The sequence below is a fragment of the Struthio camelus genome, chromosome 5, assembly GCF_040807025.1.
Source record: "Struthio camelus isolate bStrCam1 chromosome 5, bStrCam1.hap1, whole genome shotgun sequence".
NCBI classification, from domain to species: Eukaryota; Metazoa; Chordata; class Aves; order Struthioniformes; family Struthionidae; genus Struthio; species Struthio camelus.
This window is the reverse complement of record NC_090946.1, coordinates 71,722,427-71,747,077: the sequence shown is the minus strand read 5'-3', so window position 1 is coordinate 71,747,077 and position 24,651 is coordinate 71,722,427. Positions and strand designations below refer to the sequence as shown.

At 38.2% G+C, this 24,651-nt stretch overlaps 1 protein-coding gene across 16 annotated transcripts in view; it reads right to left on the bottom strand.

Moving 5' to 3' along the window:
• TRAF3 (TNF receptor associated factor 3) overlaps positions 1-24,651 on the bottom strand; it is a 72,617-nt gene that overhangs the window by 34,921 nt on the left and 13,045 nt on the right. Inside the window, exon 4 of one of the 16 annotated variants that reach the window (XM_068947101.1) lies at positions 1,078-1,291. The exons of 13 other annotated variants lie outside the window; for them this stretch is intronic. The gene's annotated coding sequence lies outside the window, so the exon portion shown is untranslated. Of the gene's footprint in view, positions 1-1,077; positions 1,292-14,511; positions 14,787-18,955; positions 18,979-24,651 lie in introns of those variants that run through there. 2 more of the 16 variants (XM_068947104.1, XM_009675511.2) reach the window with 2 other exon arrangements.

Genomic DNA, 24,651 nt, shown 5'->3' with positions numbered 1-24,651 from the left:
GTGAGCATACATATTACAGGTAGCAAATCTGTAAAATATTCTACATTTTTCAAAGGCTTTAGAAGATCAAGCCTTAAATCCTACTCCTGAAAACATAGCCTTAGTGAACTATGGACATAGCTAGGGACAAATAACAGCAGAGCTCATATTCTTCCATCTCTATCTCTGAAAAACATCCCTAGTATTAAGTTAGCCATTAAAGGAGACATTGTGAGGAGTACAGTAAAGAAGAGGGTGCACTGGTTCAGTACTGTGCACAACGCAACTCACATGCTACTGTGAAAGGCGCACAACTACCCCAGTGTCCTATACAAGGTACGTGGAGTCTACGCAGCTCTATCGGTCAACTTTTACCGTCCACCCCATTCAGTAGCAATGTGTAAGACATACTGTTCTAAGTCTGTTTTGGAATGAAACAATGGGCTTTTACTCATTAAACACCTTCCAACCTTTTCATCCTACATTGCCACATGAAGACAAAAGGTGATTTAAGTCACCAGGCGAGATAGGTCTACACAACACGGCTACTTGATTAATTCACCAGGACTAAGCACAATTGGCAGGCACCTGAGAAAATAATTAACATGGCTGAAGACTGAATTATAGTGCCTAGTATCCTGGACTGCGAGAGTTTTAGGTCAGCATGCAAAGAACTGGCAGAGCAACAAAGGAAGAGTACCCCAAGTTCAATCTTAAAAATGGCTTTGAATAGTCTCCCAGCTTACTTTGTGATCAAAAAAAAGTCTAAGTGATCTGAACAAAAAACCTCAGTAGACAAAGGAGAAAGCACAGTTGGAGGATATAGCACCTATCTACAAAAGAGAAATACCTGCCTATTTGCAAAAGAAAGTCATACTTCAATTCTCCCTTCAGGTTAACTGACATTTGAAATATAAACTTCCTTCATTACTCTACAATTAACTCCTAACCACTACAGTTATAATTCAACTTCAGGAAGCAGAATGAAGAAATGAGGCACAATTCACTTCTCATTTTTAACAGTAAGCATGTACCAATACCAGAGGGAGTCAAACACCTCACGTCCCAAACACACAAACCCACACTTTCTTCTTGTACCTAGTTTTTGTAATCTCACAGCTTCCTTTCCTAAATCCAAAGCAAGTATTCGTAGTTAAATATAATCTCCTTGTAGATCATTTCTGCATCTGCAGCTTCAGAGTTAATACATCAGAGATGGTCACACTGCCTAACTTTAAGTATAGAATGCTCCATGGAGTCTAAACAGACAGGGAAATGTCTCTTTCTCGGGTTTCTGATGCCAACTTTCTTTCTAGAAAAAAAGACAAAAATCATTGCAACTTCTCACCGATACCATTTCACATATTTACCGATACTAACAGAGCAAGGAGAGAGCTGTTCAGTGCAGAAACCACACATCAGTGCCCTAACACCCCACCATCACAAGAAAGCTTCTTTCTGCCTCTCCATTAAATGCAGAAAAACCCTAAGAAAACCATCCTCATAAATCAGTACTTGAGTCCAATGACTGGTCATATTCAAAACTATCAGGAAAAAAAACATTTCTACAACAACAGGAAAGGGAAATACGAAGTTCGGTCCATAATTTGACTAGACGTCTGTCTGTTCCTGGTCTAGGCTTCAAAGACTGCGGTGCCTGGTGCCTTGGCAGAACAATCTGAAAAAACATGAGAAAAATTACTGTTGAACTGAAAGTAACTTGCACTTAGTCTGATTTTCTTCATTAAAGAAGAAGTCAGAGCAGGGAGGTAAGTAAAGCCTGAACTAGAGTTTCAGCAGCAAGCACCAAGAACAGATTGATGGCACTGAAGAGGGGCTTCAGGGGATTGTTACCAGCATATAAGACACGAGATGTGATGCTGAGAACAAGAGTCTGGGAGACAAAGGATGTCAGAGAACCGTCACGGGCGAGAAAGGAAAGCATCTAATGAAAGTAGTTTAGCTTTACAAACTGTTCCAAGACATGACTGGCACTGCTGAACATCTATGGCTGAACAGAGGGGATCCCAGTTCTGGGCTTAGGACTCAGCAGTTTGTTGAAGTTGTGAGAAAAAAAATGAGACTGGCTGAAGAGAGAGCAAAAAACAGAAACTGCAATTCCATAAGCATCAGAATCCATGAAACCTGGTTACCTATGGTTTTGAATCTCATGGATGATTGTGAGAAAAGTTCCATTTGGAGCTTGCAGTTCAGGAAACGGTAAAGGTTTCAAGTTCTCTGTTGATTCATAATTTGCTTCTCCTTCCTCTGCAACTGCATACTCTCACGTGCATTCTGTTATCCTCTTTGAGGCTTCTACTGTCAACTCCTGAACTCAGCAGGCAACTTCAAGCCCATTCACCAGTGAGAACAGTAATAGAGGAAACACGATAACATTAGCCTTTTCCTTAAAGTGCCAGGACAAAACAAGGGGCAGTCTGATAACGACCCACAGAAGAAATTTAGAAAAAGAGCCACCAAAAGAAACGCTGAAGGGACAATCAGTAAATCAGGAGCGCACAAAGTTCCCACATTTGGAAGTTATACAACACAACTACTGAATGCCTACTCCCTTGTTTTCCTCCAAACAAAAAGAAACTAAAGATAATTAAAGATACGCAGTCTTTCAACAGTATTATTTTTTCATGATAATTGAATAATTAGTTACAAGGAAGCAGGCAGTGGAGGGGGGAGAAGAGAATATTCAAGAATTAACCGAGAAAGAATACTGAATACAGAATGAGCAGCAGGTGAGAGTTTCATAGAGATATGAAACTGCTAAGGGGCTGGATTGTCAGCTGGCAAAAGAGACTTCATACCAAAACAGCTGCACAAGGCTCCACAGGATTCCACTTTTTGAACTGACATATTGGATATCTTGTCACAGACAATAACCAGAAAGCACATCGATAAATAAAGTTTACTATGCAATATGCCTAACAGTGAGATTTGTGCGCGTCAGCTTTCACATTTTTGTTTTATGAAGAATAATGTAAGACAAGAAAAGCTAAAAGAGTGCAGCATCACAGTCGGCAGCAGGGTGAGGAATTCTCTTCCACGATATTCTGAACAGCAAACATTTTCTTATATAGCAAAAAAACAGGAAGCCGTTCATAAAGTACTTTGTTAAAATACAACAGAGAACTGAGCTTAAAAGAGCACCAAGAACTACTTTATCATAATCAAAGAGCTGCATTTAACAAAGGGGTCGGAGGGCCCTGATGGTTATCATAAATTGCACACACAAAGCAGACTGTTGTATGCATGGAGCTATTTCCTCACACATGCGAGTTACACACTATTACATGTGTATACAAGATCAGCAGTAAACACAAGTGTGGGTAATACAAAGATTTCAGCTGCCACCCTCTTGTAAATCGCTTTCCATTATAGTTTACATACCGCTACAGGGTGTCATCTGCAATGCTTTCTTTTCCTTTTCAGGAACCTTTAACAGCAGGAGTCAAATGATACCCCCATAACCATGTTTCAGACTGCCAAGTTTAAAGTCATACCTCAGTAAATTACTACGCACTTACAGCAGTGAAGATTGAACACTTTAGAAAGCACAGAGATGAGTATGGCTAGAATGTTCAAGACAGGCCACATCTGGTGGGGACCTCTGACTCCTAAAGGTATGGCAAGCTGCCATGAAGTCAAAGACTTTGGTTCTCGTTCAGGAAATAAAATTTAAACTCCTGCTTCATCACTAGCTATTAAGCTCCAGTTCCTTATCTCTGGGAAAAAATGTCACAACAAAGGAACGAATGACTTTTGGGTGTCTCTTACATCTCATCTCATTTGTTGGATGAACTGTTAAAACTTGAAGATTTGTCTTCCAGGATCGATCAATGTATAAGAAAGAGGCAGAGTCTCCACAGCTGGTTCCATCCACTACGCATTACATTCTTTTAGCCACCTCTTAGGCAGTCAACATACACCTACATTCACACTTCTGCAGAAGAACAGAGGCAGAGACTGTTCTGGCCATCAGAGGTGTGATGCTGCTTTCCCCGCTCCCTCCAAGAACTGCTGGTCTGCGAGGTCCCACGGGGCTCCACTTTTGCCACCCCTCTTTGCTTAATACAAGTTATTCTCAAGTTGTGGGGTTTTGTATTTGGTTTTTGAGGAAGAGAAGAAAGGAGGCAGAGATCAAATGCATGGTACATCTCCCCAAGAGATAAACTGGTGATCCATAACAATGATTTGACAGAAAAATCCATAAGAAATAGGCCTTATTGATCCAAAAAGCAGTCTTTCTTTCACAGGTCTTAATTCTGGATTTAAATAACACTAGCTACACCTAAACAATAAAAGGTAGCCAAAGAGAGATTCATCTTGTAAGATAAGCAGTTAAGCATTTTTATAGCACAGATTACATCACACACAGAATAACTTTTTGACTGTAACATTCAATCATTTCACACACTGCTTTCAAAGTTTCTGTCTCTAAGCTAGGTGTTAGCCATTGTTTTAATTTTTAAAACTATGCCTTGTAAAGATGTTGGTGCTAACCCCAGTTTCAACCTGGTCTATTAGTACAGACTTTATACTTTGTAAATGGGCTGGACCTCTAGATAAAATTTCAGGCTGTATAAACTGTAGTAAAGGTTAGATCAATTTGTTGATATTTGACTCGCACTAAAATTAGTACGGGGGTTAGAAACAGCAGAAGAATCATCAATGTACATGATCCAACCTTTCCTCTTCAAAGAGCAATGTATGCACCTTTATCTAGAAAGCATAAGAACATACATACCAGATTTCAATGCCTCGTCCTAATTAGGTAATTTGTGGTAGTTTGGGGTGGTTTCTTGGCAGTTTTAACTTTTCATGAGATAAGACTTATTATTATTCTGTATGTCCTCCTGTTCATGATGCATTAGCCTCTCAAAAACACTTGGGAACCAAACGGACAGGCAGGTTTCATGAAAATCAGCAAACATGAGGAGCACAGAAAAAGAAAACTAGTGTAGTGTCCCAGTGAGCAAAAGGCTGTAGTGCAACCTCAGTCCTTCCCTCCTCTGTGTGGTTTACCAACTGGCCAGTCAGTACACAATTACATCAAAACCAGCCAAGACCACTTCCTCCTGCCTAGGCAAAAACTCATCGTCTCCGTCTGCTCCAATATCATCTTGTGTGGGAGCTTTTGGTGATTGTTGATTGTTTTCTTTGAGGGGGAGAACAGAAGTGAAAAAGGGATACAGTGCACAATTCAGCAGGAAATCAAAATTCTGTAGTTTCACTCTTCACAGAATTTTCTTTTTTTTAATTTACAGGATACCCTCAGAGAACCACATAATCAGGTAACTGGAGTGGTATTTATGGCTCTTAAGTTTTGCTAGCCCCATGTGCTTTTTATCACCAAGAATTATTGCTTCAAGTTATCATACAGAAAGCTTCCCCTTAAAATTCAAGGATTTAAAAAAAAAAAAAAACCACCACTGAACTTTGCCTTGTATTTCAGTGTTTCATAGTGGCTAATAAATTCTTAACACATACGTATTTATTGAAGAGAACACTCATCTTTCTTTAACCACCTTTTAGACAGTCTTCTGACTCAGTCCTGTTTCTACTTCTAAACACAATGATAACATACAGCATACTGCCATAACTTGATGACTGATTAAAACAACAATGCAAGCTGAAAGCAGCACACTGGAGAAAACACAGTATCAAGACGAGCAGGGAGGTCTGCCACAGGAATCACGCCCCTAGATCTCTCAGACATGAGGATATCTTACTGCAGAGATCCGTTCTCACAATATCCAGCCGCTGCCTCGGCCTGACATTCAGGTAAACGCCCCACAGTTGAACTGGACAGGGGCGCAGAAGAACAGCTGAGAAGTAAAACGTAAATAGCTTGAATTAATCCCTCAAAATACAGAGGCAATGACTGAAGCAGATTGGGAGTGGCAGGTCTTGAAACCACAAAAACTGCCCATTGATTTTGCCTTTTACAAAAATCAGAAGTCTTGCCACTTTCCCTGCTCTTGCTTGTAGAGGGGAACTATTGATTTTTCTTTCTCTCCCCCCACCACGTACTTGCAATGTTTGAAGCACTGAACATGTTTTCTGTACAACATGTATAGGACAACCAATCAGTACTGAGGTAGTTCCAAAATCTGCTTTATGAGGCAATGCTGGAGTGGGGATGAGGGTTCACTGCTGGCAACCAACGCTAGATACAACTTCACATAGTGAATAGATGACACCATTCCTTATCTTATTTGATGCAAAACATTCAAATATTAACTCTAATTCCCATGCAAAAATAAAAGTAGTACCTACAACTGCTTTTTCCTTGTGTTAAAAGAAATTGGGTATTTTAAACTTTGTCCTATGATTCTACAAGCATGCATCTCCTCTGCACAGACAAATGGAAAGAACTGTGACGACCACCTTGAGATCACACGCAGAATAGAAAGGATGAAGATCAACAGGAAAAAGAAGCACTTGGATATAAGCAAGTAGGCTAGGAGCATTTGTGTATACATACAAAAGGCAAATCTCTGCAACAGAAGCTTCTGCTACTTGCAAGCTCTTCACAGTAATGTATTACTGCAGAACCCTAGAAATGTTTAGGTTGGAAGGGACCTCTGGAGGTCATCTAGTTCAACCTCCTGTTCAGAGCAAGGCTAACTTCAAAGTTAGACCAGGCTGCCAAAGGCCTTGTCCAGCTGAGGTTTGAAAACCTCCAAGGATGAAGATACCATAACCTCTCCGGGCTACCTGTTCCAGTGTTTAACAACTCTTACTGGGAGTAGGGTTTTTTTGTTTGTTTGTTTTTTATTATAGCAGTTATGATGTGGCCATCTTGTACAGAAAAAAGGTCTGATCCAATACATCTACTGCTATGCTCTCAAGCAACTAAACTATATTTCACCATAATGTTTAAGGACTCTATTCTGTAAAAATTATCTGACCAATAGCAAAACTACTTTTGACTTGAGTGGTATAGAGTATTCCTCATTTTCCTATTTGAGCTAGAAAATCAGAAGTATAAAAAATCAGGTATCTTGATGTTTTTGCAAAAGAACCATCTTGCATGCCCCTTGAATCACAGACACAATACTGTGTCTTACCCCATTCTAGTTTGCAATATGACTGAAAAGCAAAAAAAGAATGGTAAGTTAGATGTATATTGTTTTATCCTGTGTAACTTTCCTCACTTCTGTTTGTTACAGAAATGAGTCTACTTATTCATGTGAAATGACTTACAGTATTTAATAAAACACCGTCCCACTACCAGGGATTCAGTTTAGTAGGCTTGCTAGACTACACTTTCATAGACACAGTTCCACTATATGAGCAAGATGGAGCATTTCTGTACTCTAAACGGAAAAGAAAGCGCATAGCAGGGATGTGCAAAGTAATTAAACCAGTATTAAGAGGCGAGAACAAGAATATTTACAAATAATAATTTAGTATTAATTCCTTTTGGAATATCCAAGAGCCCAGGGACTGACACTTTTAACAATTACCTAATAATACATCGAGTAGAATCAAGTGTAACACATACCACACTAATGGGGTGGGGGGAAAATCAAATCCCTCAGACACTATGTTCAATTGTTACTTTTTGAAAGTTAACAGCATTTCTTCTGAATCATGTCACATGCAGTGGCAAAATGGCTTTGGGTTTTAAGATTGAGCCTGAGGCAAAGTAAAAACGGAAAGTGTTTTTATTTTGATTTACACTTGCTATCTACAGTTCTTAATTATTTCATAATCTCAGTGGGCTATTAAAACACATCATAAAAATCATTTGAAGTGCAAGGAATCAAAAGCTGTTTCTGGAAATCAAAGACCTCTAAAGCTTTGAAAGCCTGGCTCACAGTTCAGCAGATAAGAGACATGCTGTCCAAGATAATAGTATGCACTTGCTTCAGCGTTTTGAATGCCAGCTTGGCTTCTTGTTTATAGGTGGAGGAAGAGAAAAGAGAGAGAACATATACAAGATAAATGCATTCCACCTATGAAATTAACCTCCACTTGGGATCCATATTCCTATAGGAGGTTTTTAGTTGAAATATTTAAATAGGAAAGGTCAAGAAATGGTCAGATGATCTCAGGAAAGAGTGTATTTTAATCGCTTCCTCTGCTGTTTTGGGGAAGTCCACGATTGAGATATGTATGCCAGTTCCACGCTGAGGAAGCAGGTCAACACTAAATATTTTTTGCAATGTTTGGCTCTGTTTACAAAAGAAAATTCTCAACTATCACAAAAGAAAAAGACTAAGATTAGACATTCTGGGAAATGTCTGTGCCGTAATAATCTATTTTAAGTTAAAGGTACTTTCCTGTTACGGAACTACTTTATAAACAGTCTGAAAACAGAGCTAGCGAGAATAGTTTATATATATTTGCATTCTGAACAAACTGTCTTTATGGCAAACTATTTACATCAATTCAGATTTTCTTTGTTTCCCATTTTACAGAAAGACTAACATTTCCTTTATTTTTGTTGCACAGCATACCAGTCATTAGTTCAGGTGTTATAAATGGCAAGTTCACATCACATGCACCCAAAAGAGAAGTCATTCACTATGTTTCCTGTTCATGCCTACTCTGATCAGGAAACAATAAATTTGAACCACCCATGACAAATCCTGACAGGGAACAACAAGGATTAAGACAGATGGCACGTTCAAATGGTTTTGGCCAAAACATACAGTCCTAGAAAAAGACATCTCCTGGAAGCATCCAAAACAAGTCTGCTCTTCCTCTGGAGGTCTGCCTTCGAGAAGAACCTGCTGCGTGATTTATAGGAAATACCTTGCTTTTAAACTACATCAACACTCAAATCTCTTTATCCTGTCACTACTCTGAAAACATCAAAGAATCATCAAAAAAACCTGCTACCTTTTAAAGTTAAGTCATTGGGGGTGAGGAGGTACTGTTTTTAAGCAAGACCTATTGATGGATGCTATTATTTTCCCCTCAGTTAATCAATTAGATCTCATTTTCAAACCCAAAGAAATTTTATCTGTCTAGCAGCAGAGCAGCAGATAGTCTATCTACACTGCTGGCTGGTAAGCGCAGGAAGAACACTTTCTGCATTGCCAGTTTTTGGCAGAACGCATCTGTGCTGACTCCTAAGTGAATCCAGCCTTGAAATCTAATCTGCAGTACTACCTAGCTTAAAATCTCCTAACTCAGTTCCTGTTGTTATTAAAAGAAGAAAATATCTGGGGGCAAAGGTGTCACACAAGACCAGAAAAAAAAAAGAAGGGGGGGGGGGGAAAAGCACTGTAAGAGTTTTGTTATAAATAATTACAGCAAAACTGCTTTCCCAAGAATCCCTGAAATATTAGCAAATCCAATTTTAAAATGCAGCTGATGTTTAACAGAATCCTCCTCCCAGGAAATTCTGAATACAGTAGAGTATAGAAGCAGCTGGTAAATTAAATACATGGAACTTCAGTACGGTTCTGCATTTTTTGAATTCAATGTTGACATTAAATACTTTGGACCTAGAAATGGCTATCCCAGAAAACTGAGATGATGGTATCTGACTTCCACAAGAAATTATTTCTAGTCTATCCAAATTCAGTTTTCTAAGCCTACATCCAAAGCTCAAAGTAATACAGTCCTAGTCCTATAGGAGCTAACTCACTCACATAAAATATTACCTACTCTACCATTTTATACAGTTGACTTGTGAATACTATTAGCACAGATCAGTAAAAGTTACCTTTTCTACGTTGGAAAACCTCCAAAATTAGTTAAACCCCAGAAACTAACAAGCAAAAAGGACAACGTCAGAACATTTTATTTAGCATTTAAATTGCCTGAGAGACATTCTTTCATACACCAATCGTGATCTGTCACTATTCTTAGGTGGATTTTTCCACCGTTCTAGAAGACACTTTCAGGTTTGTCTATAATCATTGCTCCTTATTCAGGAGGAAGGTGGGGGGCTCTCAATGGCAACTTCCTTTTCATTCGCCTTTTATTTATCACAACGTGGAAGGAGATATAAAACATTATTCACTCGTTTAATGAAGTGAGATAAGATCTACCTTCAGTGTTTTGTTTTATATAGTATTTTCTATGACCAACATTTTGAAGTCTGGGAAAGGTTAGGAGTGGTTTTTTGATTATTCAACTAGAAAAAATTCATTTAAAACGCATTTTAAATTAAATCTGAAAGACACATTTGTGCTAGTATTTCTGATTATACTGAAGTGCATTCCAATTTTTACATCTCTAATGAAAATATATTACTGAAGCTGAGTTTTCAAGAGCAAAAATGAGGTTCTATGATTTTTACCAAACATTATGTCAGATCCAGAACTTTCAGAATCAGAAGTCCAACTCCGTTGCTTTGTAAAGCATTTTTACCTTTATAAAGGTATTCATGGAAGAAGTTAGAGTTTTTGTAAGTGAAGATTTAGATTCACAAAACGTATTTAAAGGCAATGCAAGAAGGGAACTCACTTGTTGCTTTCTGTTGTCACTGAAGCTTTACGAATAGGCTGCTGAAGACCAAGTCATTAGGTACAAGAAAGAAATTCCCTCTGGTGTAAGACAGTATTTGTCATTAAAAGATTCTTCTTCTTGGAACTTGAACGCAAATTCCCATTTTCTCAGATTGTGACTGCTTTCCAAAACATCAAACTCTTATTATTTCGCTTTGCCAACGCTAAGTTGCAGGCTTACCTCAGCCTTCTCAAGGTCTCAGATCAGTATCTACTGTTGAGATTTTGAGAACAAGCTATGTCTACAGCATCAGTTTAGACAGGATACTATTGAAGATAAAGCAACAGGTCTCTTTGAATGCTTGTTTCTTGCCGGATTAAGAACAAATAATCAGGATTTTATCCTTCTACAACACACTTAAGGTGAAGACTGTGAGACAGCTTTACAAATTTTTCTGACTAAATTTCACATCACTACCCAAAAGCAAATGTTCATCACTCTTGTTCAACCAAAAAAGTTAAAACACAAAAGATAAGCAAACTTTCAAACACACTTCTGGTAGAACTGTACAGGACTGCTGCTTCTTAACGAGAGACGTTAAAAACTGGTGCTTTCCACATCATCCACAAGGCCTCAAAAAGACATATTCCACATGTGAAGACAAAAAGAAGTTGACAGCTTCCGTTGAAAACTTCTTACGGCATGCTTAAAGCCAAAGGGCTCCTCTAGTTAATATTAATGAAATAGTGTTCATTTCTACCAAATAAATACTGAATAGAGTAATTTTGTTTAATGCATTAATGACCTTCTAATTAAATAATCACGCATTTTTATTTTTGAAAATTCAAACCTGAAAGCCTTTAAGTGTTGCAGTAGAAACTAAAGGAGAATACTTAAAGAGATCCCTCAGGGAATTTCTGCTGATAAAGACTATCTGCTTGTATTACAAAGCTCCATGCAAGCGCACTCTAGATATGCAGAATGCAAAGAATAACTTCCAGTTGGCGCAAATACCAGATTTAAAAGATCGCAGAGGGCTTTCACTGTGAAAACAAGAGGCTTGAGTCTGTAAGATTAAGATTAGAGGAGAGTTTAAAAGTTGTCACATCAGTCATGGCTATTCAAAGGACAGATAGCCATGACTCCTCACTTTCTGTAAACAACTCATACCTAGGCAATGAAGTTTCCAATAATACAGCAGTGGTTTGGAATTTTGTCACCAATTCTACTGAAAAGCTACACGATTTTAAGATCTTGCCACTTAGTTTTTTCCTCAACCGTTAAGATAAGCACAATATTGCTTACCCTTTATAACATCCCTGGTCTGCACAAGTATTATTTTTGGAATGTTCTTCCACTGAGATTTAAGAGTTGCAGTCTAAATCCTCCTAGAACTGAAGTCTGGACAGGAAGAAACCATCCTCCCACACCTCCTTATTCCCTTCCCCCCCCCACCCCCCCCCAAGGGCTCGCTCTTGTCATAATATTTTTCCAAACAGACTGCAGCCCAATGCTTTGCGATCTGTGAAGCAATTTCAGGATCTGACAATACTATGTACAATACTGTAGACAAATAGCTAGAGGTCATGGTACCCTCATCTCAATACATAAGCTCAACCACTACAATATTATACAATCTTCTGTGAAGAAACCTTTCTTCTACCTGTTTTACATTGTTTTGGAACATATCTGACACAGACATCTTTAGAAGATCTCAAAAAAAGTCTAATCAAATCCAATAAAGAACATACACGGATGAGTTTCCTACAATACTGCATTTCTGATGTATTTTGGAACTTTATGCTAAAACATATATCCATGAAGCTAGGCACAATCTAGCTCCTGGGATTTCTTTTCCATCAACAGCTAGCCTCTGCAACAGTGAGGCTATGAGTGATAGACTCATAACCCGAAACACAGACACATATCCTGTCAAGTTTCCTTCAAGCCTATGCAATAGCAATATTTGCTTTCAGCAGACACAGTCAAAAGATTCTGGCAAAATAAAATAGTTGAAAAAAAATAATTACAAAACACCTGTTAAGCACGTTTCCTATTTCCCCTATAGCTCTGCTAACCCTAGAAGCAATTGTTTGGAGGTTAAAAATAGCAGAAAATTCCTAATGTTATCTCAGACCAGGAAGTTCTATAGGTGAATTATATACTGTCAAAATCTGTTTCCTTCAGTTATTTTTTAATCTTTCACTTTTTGAGTCGCTTATTAAGGAACAAAACAATGATGAACTAGGTATATGCAAGCACACAATATTCTTTCTTTATTATAAAGTTTTTGTAACTTCTTCTCCTGAGCATTGACTGCACTAGAGCTTTACTAAACCACAGTTATCATCAGCACAGCTGTCAGCAAGTAAGAATAAGTGAAGGTTATCCTATTTTAGGACAAGGATATGTTGTGTTTTCAGTCCGAACAACTACTGTACTATCTGAAGTAAAGGATTTCATTAGTGCAGTTAGAGGGTAGAGGGCGAACAACAGCTGTAATTAGGGCAAAGCCACAGTATTTAAGTCCAGCTGAATGAGGACAATCCCAATTTCCTCTCTCTTCCCTTTCAAAAATTTTAAATCTCTAATCATCTGTAGAAATCATCTCCAGATTCTTCTCCCCATCACCCCTCCAAAGGAGTAGCCAGAGCTCAATATAATATGCAAGTGAAAGCTCATCTCTCTACTAATACGAACTTTTTGTACTCATAAACCATCCTATATATATATATATATATATATATATATATATATATATATCTCCCTGGTTTCTCTAGTCTGCCGAGTTGTGACAAGTAGTTTCAATCAAGCCCTCTAACACATTTGAGTTTTACCTTGAAACATGACATAAAAATCTACAATATAGATTTCTGCAATAATTCTTTCCTGGAGTCTACCTTTCCTCATAGCATCAGTGTAATGGAACCAAGCGTCATACATGGAAATTCCAACCGAGGTCATCAAAATAAGTGCTGACTCTAAATAAAAGCTGTATTACATTTTTTATGTGCACGAGGAGGAAACTTTGTGCATGTGTGACTAGATGCCGAATTAAAAACAAGGCATAAAAGGAAAAAATTTCAAGTTAGAGATGGCAAGTAAGCGGAACAGTACTCCACACAAGTCCTAACCACTTATTTCACCACAGTAGAAAGGTGCAATGCTTTCCTCTACCTAAACGGGAGGGGGGAAGGGGGAGGGGGAAAAAAAAAAAAAAACTCCTTAAAAAAAAATATAGTGGCAAAACCTCCTTTTAGCTCCTAATCATAAACTGGTAAGCTCATGCATTTTGGATGGAGCAAAGTCCAGCTGAGCCATGACTCAAAACAAAAGGCGGAAATACTTACGAGAGAAAGAAGCTCAATCCACAATTCCAAATAAATCTCTCTCCCTCAAAGTTTATCCAATATCATTAGAGTTTTCAATCTTGACAAAAACAACACCTATCCCAGCAGCCAAAAAGTTATATTAAAACTAAAAGTACCAAGAATTTCACCTTATCATAGCCAGGCAAAGCAGTGCAGTACCACTGGAGATTTTACACAGACTTAAATAGCAGCCCAAAAAGATTTTAAAAAAATCTTACACAGATTTAAAAAGCAGCCCAAGTCACAAACATCAGAAAATTAAAGACGAGTCTCCAAACTAGCAGTTAACGCCCGGTTCCAGAAAACTAAAGTGTTTTCTTCAGATCTGCTCAGTAGCACAGGTTCCCCATAAGAACTGGTTGCAAAAGCCTTTTCCATTTAAACACCACATCAATATGTAGGCTGCTGTCAGAACAGCACAATGCTTGAAGTCCTCAGTAGCTCATCTCTTCCCAGCATAACCTTTGCTCTTACTCGCTGCCTCTCCTAACCTGTTCCCTAGCTAAACGCTACCAGTTAACCTGGATATCAGTCTGAAAATTATAAACTTTCTCACACACAATTCTCCTTGAAAGAAACTGAAGAGACTACTATATTAAAAGCGGACTTGTTAGCTTAAAAAGCTGCTCTTGATTTCCACGGTACCACAGATAGCATCCTTAATGAAATTTGTATCCTTCTTCCCTTCATACTGTAAGCCTCCCCTGTGTTTGGAACCAACTTTTTGATTGCTTACATTTCCTTTGTTTTATTTGAATCTCATTTGATCAGCAGCTTGAGGAGAGAGAAGAACAGGCTTTCACAATGCCTTCTAAATGTTCTCTTTACTCTTGACAATAAGAAGAGCTCTGCTATAGTTTGCACAGTTTCTCTCTTTGTCCTAAAGAAAGAAAAATGTAAGTTATGTTACCTGCATTCACTAACCCTAAATAGGTTTCTCAGCATCTGTAAAGTTAGTCTAATGAACCTGAGGAAGTGTTAGACAAACTTATAAAAAAAAAAAAGAAAGAAAGAAAGAGAAAAGAAAAGACTAAAGGCAGTACAGTAGCATACCAATGTATGATTTTTACATGATTGTTTTCCTCTCCCCCATTACTGTTCACAAAGGACTTTTCAGCAAGGCAACGTTATAGAAGGACAAGCACAAAGTAAAAAATTATGGCCAGTTTTTCCTGACCTCACATGCACGCAAACTTCTCCAATCAGATAAACTAGTTCTCGTTACAGACTGTACAAAATCTTCAGAGCAGTGCAATTTTCTTGTTAACAGTCTGTTAAATTCCATTTAGAAATGTTAGCCCAATTCTGGCAAACTAATTGTTCTGGTGCTTCTTTAACAAAAAAAGGAAAAAAAAAAACTAAGAAAGCATCCTGGTTTGAAGAAGCTTGTTCAATCTGAATTTTTACAGAGACTGAGAAAAGAAGAGTTTGAAAGCATAACTAAAGCAAATCTCCCATCAAGTATTTCAGTTTTCTACACGCATTCCAACAAGCTGCTAGTCAAGTTTAGATGAAACAAGTGCCCAGGCCACCAGTATACTAAATCTGAAGTCCCCACAGTGTCTCTCGTATTTACCCTTTAAGGATAACAACATTGTCCTGTTGTAGTAACCTCAACTGAGCCATTTATAATATACACAGTCAAACCACATTTTTGAAGTACCTTTAGTCTCTCAACTCACGTCAGTTAAGTTTGTGTCCACCTACCAGAAGTCTAAAAGCGTCAGTGTACTCTGAAAAATCTGACCAGCTATTCCATAGTGCCACAGCAACAACGTTCCCAAAGGACACTAAGCAGATTGGCACCAAAGGCCCACCTTGGCAGCGTATTCCCAGATGTCATCCTGCACAGAACGCGGCAAAAAAGGACCAACCTCAGCAGTTACACAGATCTGTTACCAAAATTTAGACACAGTCACAGAATTACATACCTGCCACTAAACGTACTGAGCCTTCATTTCATAATCATGTGTAACACAAGCTATTTTGTACCATGAGACCAAGATAACACTTATTTAGTCTTGAGGAATGTCACAGACTTCCAGAGCTATTCAAGAAGGCCAAAAGACTTAATTTTTTGATCTCTGTCACATGCTTCAACTTAGATTCGGACCTCTGGCAGTGGAAAGGCAAGGCTAGCACTGTTAACAAAGTAGCAGCCATGCTACCCACTGGACCAGAATCCTTCTGAGTACCAGACTAACCAGCTTACAGATTCTGTCAAAAGAAATACATTGACCAATGAAAAACTCATCTGTTTCAGTCTAGAAAAAAAAAAAAGTAGCTGTAAAAATCAGCAGGTACTAAGATTTAAAGCAGAACACATGAATAAACTCTTGTTCACGTAAAAAGGAAACGTGCAATTGCATAAGACTTGCCCCCACCAAAGTAGTACAGAAACTCCAAAACAGTCTAATTTTCACAGATGTCACAAACCAAGTACTACTTTCTGGACTAAACATTTATATAGTAACCCAGTAAGAAATGTAAATTCTAAAAAAGGCCCCATATAAACTTTGTAGTATATGTATTTACTTTGAAGGAAACCAATCACGATTGCCCTGGCAACTCAGCATTTATGTTCTCAGCTATAAAGCTGAATACAGTACTGAGAGTTTTTTTTGAGTTTCTGGCCCTTGCTTTCTCTCCCTTCACCCCAATCTCTTCTGATTCCACAGAGAGTTTAGGGTCCTAGTTCTCACTCTTGCTGAATGCTAAAGCTAAACTGCAGCATTGTAACAGCACCATACCCTTAAAAATATAGATCGATACAGACAGATATAAAAGGCATAGAAAGGATTGTTTTCTAGCTGTTAAGATTAACACAAAAAGGAGGAACATTCCAAGAACACTGCTCTTGAAAACTGTTCTTCATTATCATATTGGATAATCAAAGCGAAAACTGACTCAAAAAAAGAACTTTTAATACGTATGAAGTGCAAATAAGGTATGTGGTGCAAACAACTTGTGAAGTGCAAAAATCTGTTTGTCAGCTTTAAAATACTAGATAATTCAAGGATTTTACTACAATGAATTTCAATGAGTTACCAGCAATAAAAAGGTGATCAAAATTTTTTACTTTCTAATAAAACTCGGTTACTGTTACATGCTACAACATGCAAAAATTACTTCCATCATCCTTTGAACGGTACGCAACAAAATACCTTACCTCATTCTCCACTGCCTGAGCACAGAAGATTAAAAACAAAGTATTAGGCATAAACTGCAAGTTTTTCATACCAAAGAAAATAACACCGCATCAATAAATTCAGTGGCTGTGCTGCCTGACACGTACCCACTAGGAATGCCTAATGAAGACTTGTTTGGTTTTTTCGCAAGCAGCCAAATCTCAGCATTTGGAACCTGAAGGCATCCATTCATTATCTCCTACTCCAAAACGTAGATCTCAGTAACACAGCACAGCACAAGGAGATTCTCCACAGCTTGAGCTTCCTTCCTCCTAATAATCCTTACTGACTACTGCACTGCAATCTTTCTGAAAGCTATGCAACCCGGGGAGCATTGAAAGAGCCCAGGAAAGAAACAAGTTACAGTAGAGTTTGTTCAAGTCACATCATGCCTATCAGATGTGGTTCAATGGAACAACTGCAGAGTTTGGTGAGATCTCTATTCCCTCTATTTTCAGCAAAATACACACACAAAAAAATAAATTTTAAAATAGCTATATAAACATTTAAGTCATTAAATAACACCTTTAAAGTATTAGTGGCTTTGAAACTATAAATGAATTTTAAAATGTTAAAAGTTGTTTTAAAAAGTAAGGCAAAAAAGCCTTTTAAGGTTTAGTGGTTTTTTGTTTTTGTTGCTTGAATCAGGGAGTTTAGCCAATTAACTATTTTAACAGTCAGATGCTTTTCCTACACAATTAAAATTGCAAAGATTACCCAGCAGTGACATTTGTGCCCCTTGCCAAGCAGGGACATTTGTAGGTTTTTTTGTTTGTTTGTTTTGTTTTTATTAAAGTGTCTCACCATGACAGCTAAAGAATACATCATAGCATTAAAGAAGTTTTAGACAGCAAAGGCCTAATTTTACTCACTTTAACAGAGAACTTTGGTTTCGCTTCTCCACCCACCCTTCGTTCTCCACAGCTGCATTTAGGAGCAACAAGAGCTTCAGTATCCATCAGCCAGTCGTTAACTCATTTGCAACAATACTCTGATTACTGCTTTAACCTCTCCTTCCCTTTACATCCTACAGAGCAAGGCTCAAAGCCGGATCTTTCAGCCCACAACAGCCCAGCTGTCTACCATCAGCAACTACTGTTCCTCAAGATCCATGCCCTCCTTGAGGGAGGATCCTGCTCACTCTTTTCTGTTTCGGCCTCACTGCAACGTTAGGTGAAGCTGAACCTATGCTAGCAATGACATCCAAAGTTCAGAAACCCTCAATAGCTTTTCACCCTCTATTGCAGCTCCCCTCACCACCTCCTGCTGCTTCCCCTCCAGGAGAAGAGGGCAGCCACCACCCAAAGCAGGTTACTTGGGGATAAGTAGAAAGGAAATGAGAAAGAGTTTGGAGGTACACGTAACCTTATGGCTTCCAGCTCACAGCAATGAAAAGGTTGGCTGTTTTTGGTGGCATATTTTGACAGGGTGTACATTGACCTTTTTAAAGAAAAAACAACAGGCAACCTAGGTAGACTCACAGGTATAATCAGCACGTCTAATACCCATTCCACCACCCACAGATGAAAGAAAGATTAATTTCTCACAGCAATGCAAAAGTCACTTTTTACTGTTCAGAAGGACTACTAAATTCCCATGCACTTGGACAGCAGTTTCACTTCTACCCTCCCAGCCTCTCTTTTCTTCTTCCCCTCCTGCCTCTCTTCCGCAACAGGCAACGTACACTCAGTTTAGGCCCCCAAACAAGGTTTTAGGTAGTTTTATTTTAAGCTTGTTTCCACTAAAAAAGAATGTATTTAACTCTAAAGGTCATCTTCAGTTTAGAGTATCTTCCCAGACTTATAGACTAAACATGAAGTATTGCATTAAAAAAAATACAATAGTAGGCTTGAAAAGGGAAATGGCTGTTGGCTTCGAAATAGGACAGAATCAGAACAATTAGATACTTCCTGCATGTCTTAGAACAATTCTATACATTTTTATTCTCCTTCATTGAGGAAGGGGTATAATGCTTCCTTTCCCTTGTCTTACCTGGAAACCTACCAAGCTCCCATCTCTTCATATGTATTACCTTGTATAATAGGACTTCAGTCTTAGGCTGGGAACTGTCAAAAGTGAAAAAATAACTGGAAATAAGGAACATAAAAACATAATTATATCTCTTGTTAAAGTTGGGGGGGGAAGAACCAAGGAAATATCCCTTTCCCCCTAAAAATAAATATAAATGGTAAAATAAGATTTTTAAAATAGTTTCCAGTTTCCACATTTAGTATAGAACTAACACTTTAATAACACTTCATTTAGCCTGTTTTGCTTCAGGACACTGAGAATGCTTTCAAGACAGTATGTGAATCACAGCTAGGAAGCAACCAGGATGCACATGGCTATTAAGGATGCACGCAAAGTTAGAAGATCAGACCAAGACAGAAATTCTTACAGAAAGATATGAAGACAATCTGTCCACAGACCCTCCAGCTGATTATCTAGTCCCCAAGCATCACCTGTCGCTGTGTCTGAAAACACAGCCTCTACCACTCACCTAAGGATCAAGGCATTTCCTATGCTTTTGTCCAGAAGTTGAAAGGAGCCTCTGTTTCACTTTAATGTCCAGTCCTATTTTTACAGTTCATAATGAAGGCAAACAGGATTGCTAACTTTTGAAAAGAAATGATGACTCTCTAAAACTCCAGAAAAAGCACGGTGGGACAAGGAAGAAAAAAAAAAAAAAGCAGAGCCTCAAACACACTTAACATCCTGAATCTTTGAGAACGGTACATTATCTCCTCTTGAAACTAAGGTACCGCGCAGTTTCCCAAATCAGACATTGCTGGCTGGGAAAGTTGGCTACCACCTACGAGCTCTAAACATATTAGTTAACTATTTGCAAAATCTCTCTTTACTTCAGATGTTTGATGGAATAGAGATAATAACTTAACTTGCTTACGTTGCTTGCAAATACAACTGATAAAAGGCACCAAAAATTTATAAACAAACAAATCCCCATAAACTATCAGGAAGAAATACTTGGTAACTTAACTCCATCAGACAAGAGAGCATGGGAAAAACTTGCTAAATAGTCCACTCTGACTGTGTAGAAAACACAGAATTAGTGCAAGGCTGTAAGAGCGCTTACTTACAGAAACAAGACTGAAACTTGCTTGAGTTTTGAGATATCACCCTCATTCATAACTACATAAGTGTGAGCACTGAAGATGATTTGAACAGTTATCACTATCAATTAACTATGATGTGAAAACACAAAAAGAGGACAATCTATTTTTATAGTTCCATGCAACAACTCAAATACGATCACTACAAAAAAAACGCTTCAACCCTCTGTCATGAGGTTTCTAAATATATGTAGTAAGAAAACAATGTATACATCAAAGAATTGTTGCTACCTACCTGTTTACATTAAAAAAAAAAATCACAACACAAACCACAGTGATACACAAGACTGCAATCTGTGCTTCCAATGGATTAATATATTGTCTCCCACTGTTGAAAGCTGGTCTTGATTCTGTTAAAGCCTAAGCACACAGGCTTTCCTGCTGGGAAACAAACAAGTAAAGTCGGTTTCAAGTGTCTCCTATTAATACACAGAAACAATTCTAACAAGCCTAAAGGCAGAAGAGAGAAATAATGGGTTAAGACTGCAGGAAGCCATATCAAACTATAGCAAAACAAGCTACACTGAGATTTATTAGTTCACTAGAATATTCACTGTAAAAAGACATTCACTTTATGAAGGAAGCCACCTCTGTCACCATTTAGTGAGTCAAGCTAATCTGCAATACATTTTACCTAATGGGAAAATGTTTATAGGCCAGAGGTTCACAGTGTTCTTAAATTTCCAGAAACTGCAGATGTAAAGATACTTCTCTTAACCTGAACCAAAACCAAGAAAAGAAACTATTTGAGATGCATGCTCCATTTCACAACACGGGTTTAGTTTTACTGGCTACTGTACTTGAGCTTACTCAGCATAGGAAAGACTTACACTCCGATAGAAAAGGAAGGAAATACAAACTCCGAAAAGGGAGGTAGTTTTAATACTACCAAACAGACTTAACACATATTGGCTAGGGCATTGTGGCCATTTCTGAACTGTGATACCAAAAACTGAAGTAGTTTAAGCTACCATTTCTGTTCTTGTAAGAAATTAGTACTAGTGGAACACCTAGAATGGATTTACAAGAAAGCACGGTATCATCTGAATTCTTCCATTTTCACTTTACTGTGAGAGATATGACAAACAAGAGAGCCAAGAATCCCTACAGACAGTCAGTAACAAATTGAAATGTGTTCTTTTATTTTTTTTTTTTTAAAAAAACACAAGGAAAACTGGATGCTATAGAATAAAATCCATGTAACTCAAACAAAGTAAAGTGACCTGAATGAAGGAATCTTTCCTCAGTTTTCACAGGGCTGAAAACAGCTTGAGAATTATATTTAAAATTAGGCAAATCAAAAATAAAGTCACAAGCTGAATTCAAAACATTCCACAGCTCATGTTATTCCTCTTATTCTGCTACAAATACAATCAATTTTAAAATACAGATTGCTTAGATTATAGCAATCTTATTTTAGTTTCTGCTTTTACAAATTTTATAATACTGAATAGTAAGTTCATTTTTTAATTAATTTTTGAGAGTTGGAAATATTTTTAATGTTGTGGATCACAAATGTAAAAGTAGTAGAATGCTGGGGTTCTAAAACAGTCTTCAAACTACAAAATTGACCATAAAATAAATGCTACTAAGAAAAGTCTCAAAAGAGCGAAAACCACAATTGTTTTAATCCGGAAGTACAATTCTATTCTCATGACAGTTTAAACACATTTTTCCTAACAGGCCAAAAAGTATTCAGGAGAAAAAAATTCAGAGAGCTATATTAATCATCTTATCTTAACCCCTAGTGTTAGGGTTCCATCAAGCAATACACAAACTACTCATGTTACCCTTATTTTTTTATTTCACTTCCGCTACACAAATCCTTTATAAGAAGAGTTCTATCCTACTCCATCGTTCTTGCCACGCCACTATATATTAAGACATCCCAACTCTACTTTCTTCTCATAGATTATTTACCTATATATTTGCCAATGAAAGCCACATCTGTGATTACACAAGCCTTATCTTAGTTGATGTTAACCGAAGAATGACTGAAAGAGGCCATCTGACTTCAATAACTATATGCTTCTTTTTAAACTTGAAACCCAGTAGGAGGGCTTTCCCCATTGCAGGATAGAATTGACCTGTAATTGTCCAAAAAAATCTCACTATATATTGAAATAAGCAAACTAGAAAACAGAAGAGCACATTTTCCTCTGTTATCTGCTGATAAGCTCATTCATTCATGTGAAGGCCCAAATTCTACCCCAAGACTTCCAGTGATATACTGCACTGCCCGAGGAAAACGCAACATCTCTGCGCTGTAATGACCAAAGTAATCTCTTGGAACAGTCCTGGGGACCCAAAGCCACCCAGCAGTTGACAGAGAAGGCAGACAATAGCACAGCTTTTTTAAGTTCCCTAAGATACATACTTAACATTTCTCCTCACCTGTGCCTAAGTTGCCAGCCTTCCTGTCCATCCTATCAGTGTTGTACTTCCATTGGCTTCATCATCTTCATCCACATAGCAAATACCAGTCCTCACCCCCATCAATTGTCACACTGCACTCCCTGTATGCCTTATCAAAAAACCACAGCCAGAACAATATTGGTTTTGTGGTCTGCCTTAGGTTTTCCACCTAAGGCCGTTGCTGCACTTCAAATCACGAGTATAAAACAGTAGGAAGAGCTACGCTTATACATCTGGACATCATGCTGTAACAAGCTTAGTCAGCTATTTTGCAGGATGGCCCTACAAAGATCAGAATCCTTTAAGCTGCTGTTGTAAACTACGGTCAGACCATGAAACAACTCTCCTTAATTCAGACAGGAATCCAACTTTACAGAGATCTCAGTAGTTCTTGCCTAACAACGTATTTCCATGTGATTCAGGGAAATACCTCAGTGCAGTAATTCCAAACACAGACTGCACAACACCAAAAACAGAAAGGAAAAGAGAAGCAATACCAGCAGACTAGACTGGAGGCAAAGGAAGGAGAAGGAAGTCTTTGAGAAAAAGAAGTCTTTGCAGCAGCAACAAGCAGATGCATTCCAGCTCCTGATCTAACCCTCCGGTGAAAGGAAGAAAAGAGAGGATGAAGGCGGACATAGCAACAAAACACTCAACTGAAAGACTCCTCTTCTCTGCAATAGAGACTTCTCTCCTGCAGTACACTCTGCTTGTGAACAGGATAAGATAAGGGAAAAGCCTCCTGTATCACTGCTTAAGAACACTTAAAGAGTTCTCCACTGACATATGACGACATCAGACTTTATAGCTACAGTCCAATTATTCACAATTCTAGGTATGAACAGGAGACAACCTCTATGCTTATGTGACCACAAGAACCAATTAAATTTGGGTGAATTCTCCCTGGTTAACCTAAAAAAGAACCTGACTGCGACCTGTCTATCTGAAGGCAGTGCGAGACCCTCTAATTCCAGAAAAAGGTATTATTGATTCAAAGCGTGCAACGTTTCAGGATCTATTTCTCTTACGCATTTCTGTCACATTTAGTAACAGTAGCAGGTCTGTTTTATCAGTTGGCAGTATTCTGAAGAGTCACCAGCCTGATATCAATTCTCATCCTGCCAGTTTTTCAAAGTTAATTAATTTAGGTTGTCTTCTCCAATTAATTCTGCTACCATCACGGCAAAGCTCTGATGCCATCATAAAGAGGGCTGATCACTCTGAATATCTGCAGGAAGAATGACCCAGTCACCAGTGCAGTCTCGTTCTAGTTATTGAAAACTCATGAATATCCCAGATTATCTCAGAACTATGGAAGCTGAGCTCTTCTGTACTAATTTATAGCCATCATATGCCAACTTCTTTATTCGTGCAGTGAACATTTCAATACGTGGGGTAGTTTAACGGGAGGTAGTAAGGAAACAGGATCTCATAATAATAAGTCCCTTATACACAAACATTAGAGGCTTCTTAAAAACATTTCTATTTACAGGGGGAAGAAAAAAAAAAAGTAGAAATCAGAAGAACAAAGAGACAACAGCAACTTAACAAAAGTATCATAAGGGCTCAGGACGTTCTAACAGGGAGTAAGTCCCTACAGGAACATGCGTATTCTTAAAACCTTTTCCAAATGCTTTGGTTCCTGTTGTATTTATTGCATGTAATACTTGGCAATAGGCTCTGCCGCACGAGCCCTGGTAACTAACTACAGCAATTAAGATGTTGCTGTACCTCTAGCTGCCCGTCCCACCTCTTCGTTGGAGGTTACTAAGCCTGAGGTAGTAAAAACACATGGCTCCTTGGCTTCTACAGTTCACATCACATCATAACAAAAAGCTCACGTTCACTGCTGCTTTAAACACCAATAGGACAAAGTGAATTCCAGCACACAACTTTGGGTCTACCTAAGAGTGGAGGAAATATGCAATTCCATTTCAAGGTTAGCAACAGCATAGACTGACACAACCCCAATGACTTTCTGCATTTAGTTTTAACTGCAGAGTCAGGCTCTCCTTTCAAGATGCCAAGTGAGGCTGTAGGCTAACTACTTTGAAGCCCAATGACATCTTGAATTGGATTCAATATTTGAAATCAGAAGAATAAGAGAAACTAAGACTGCATCCTTGTTGCAAGAAAGATGTA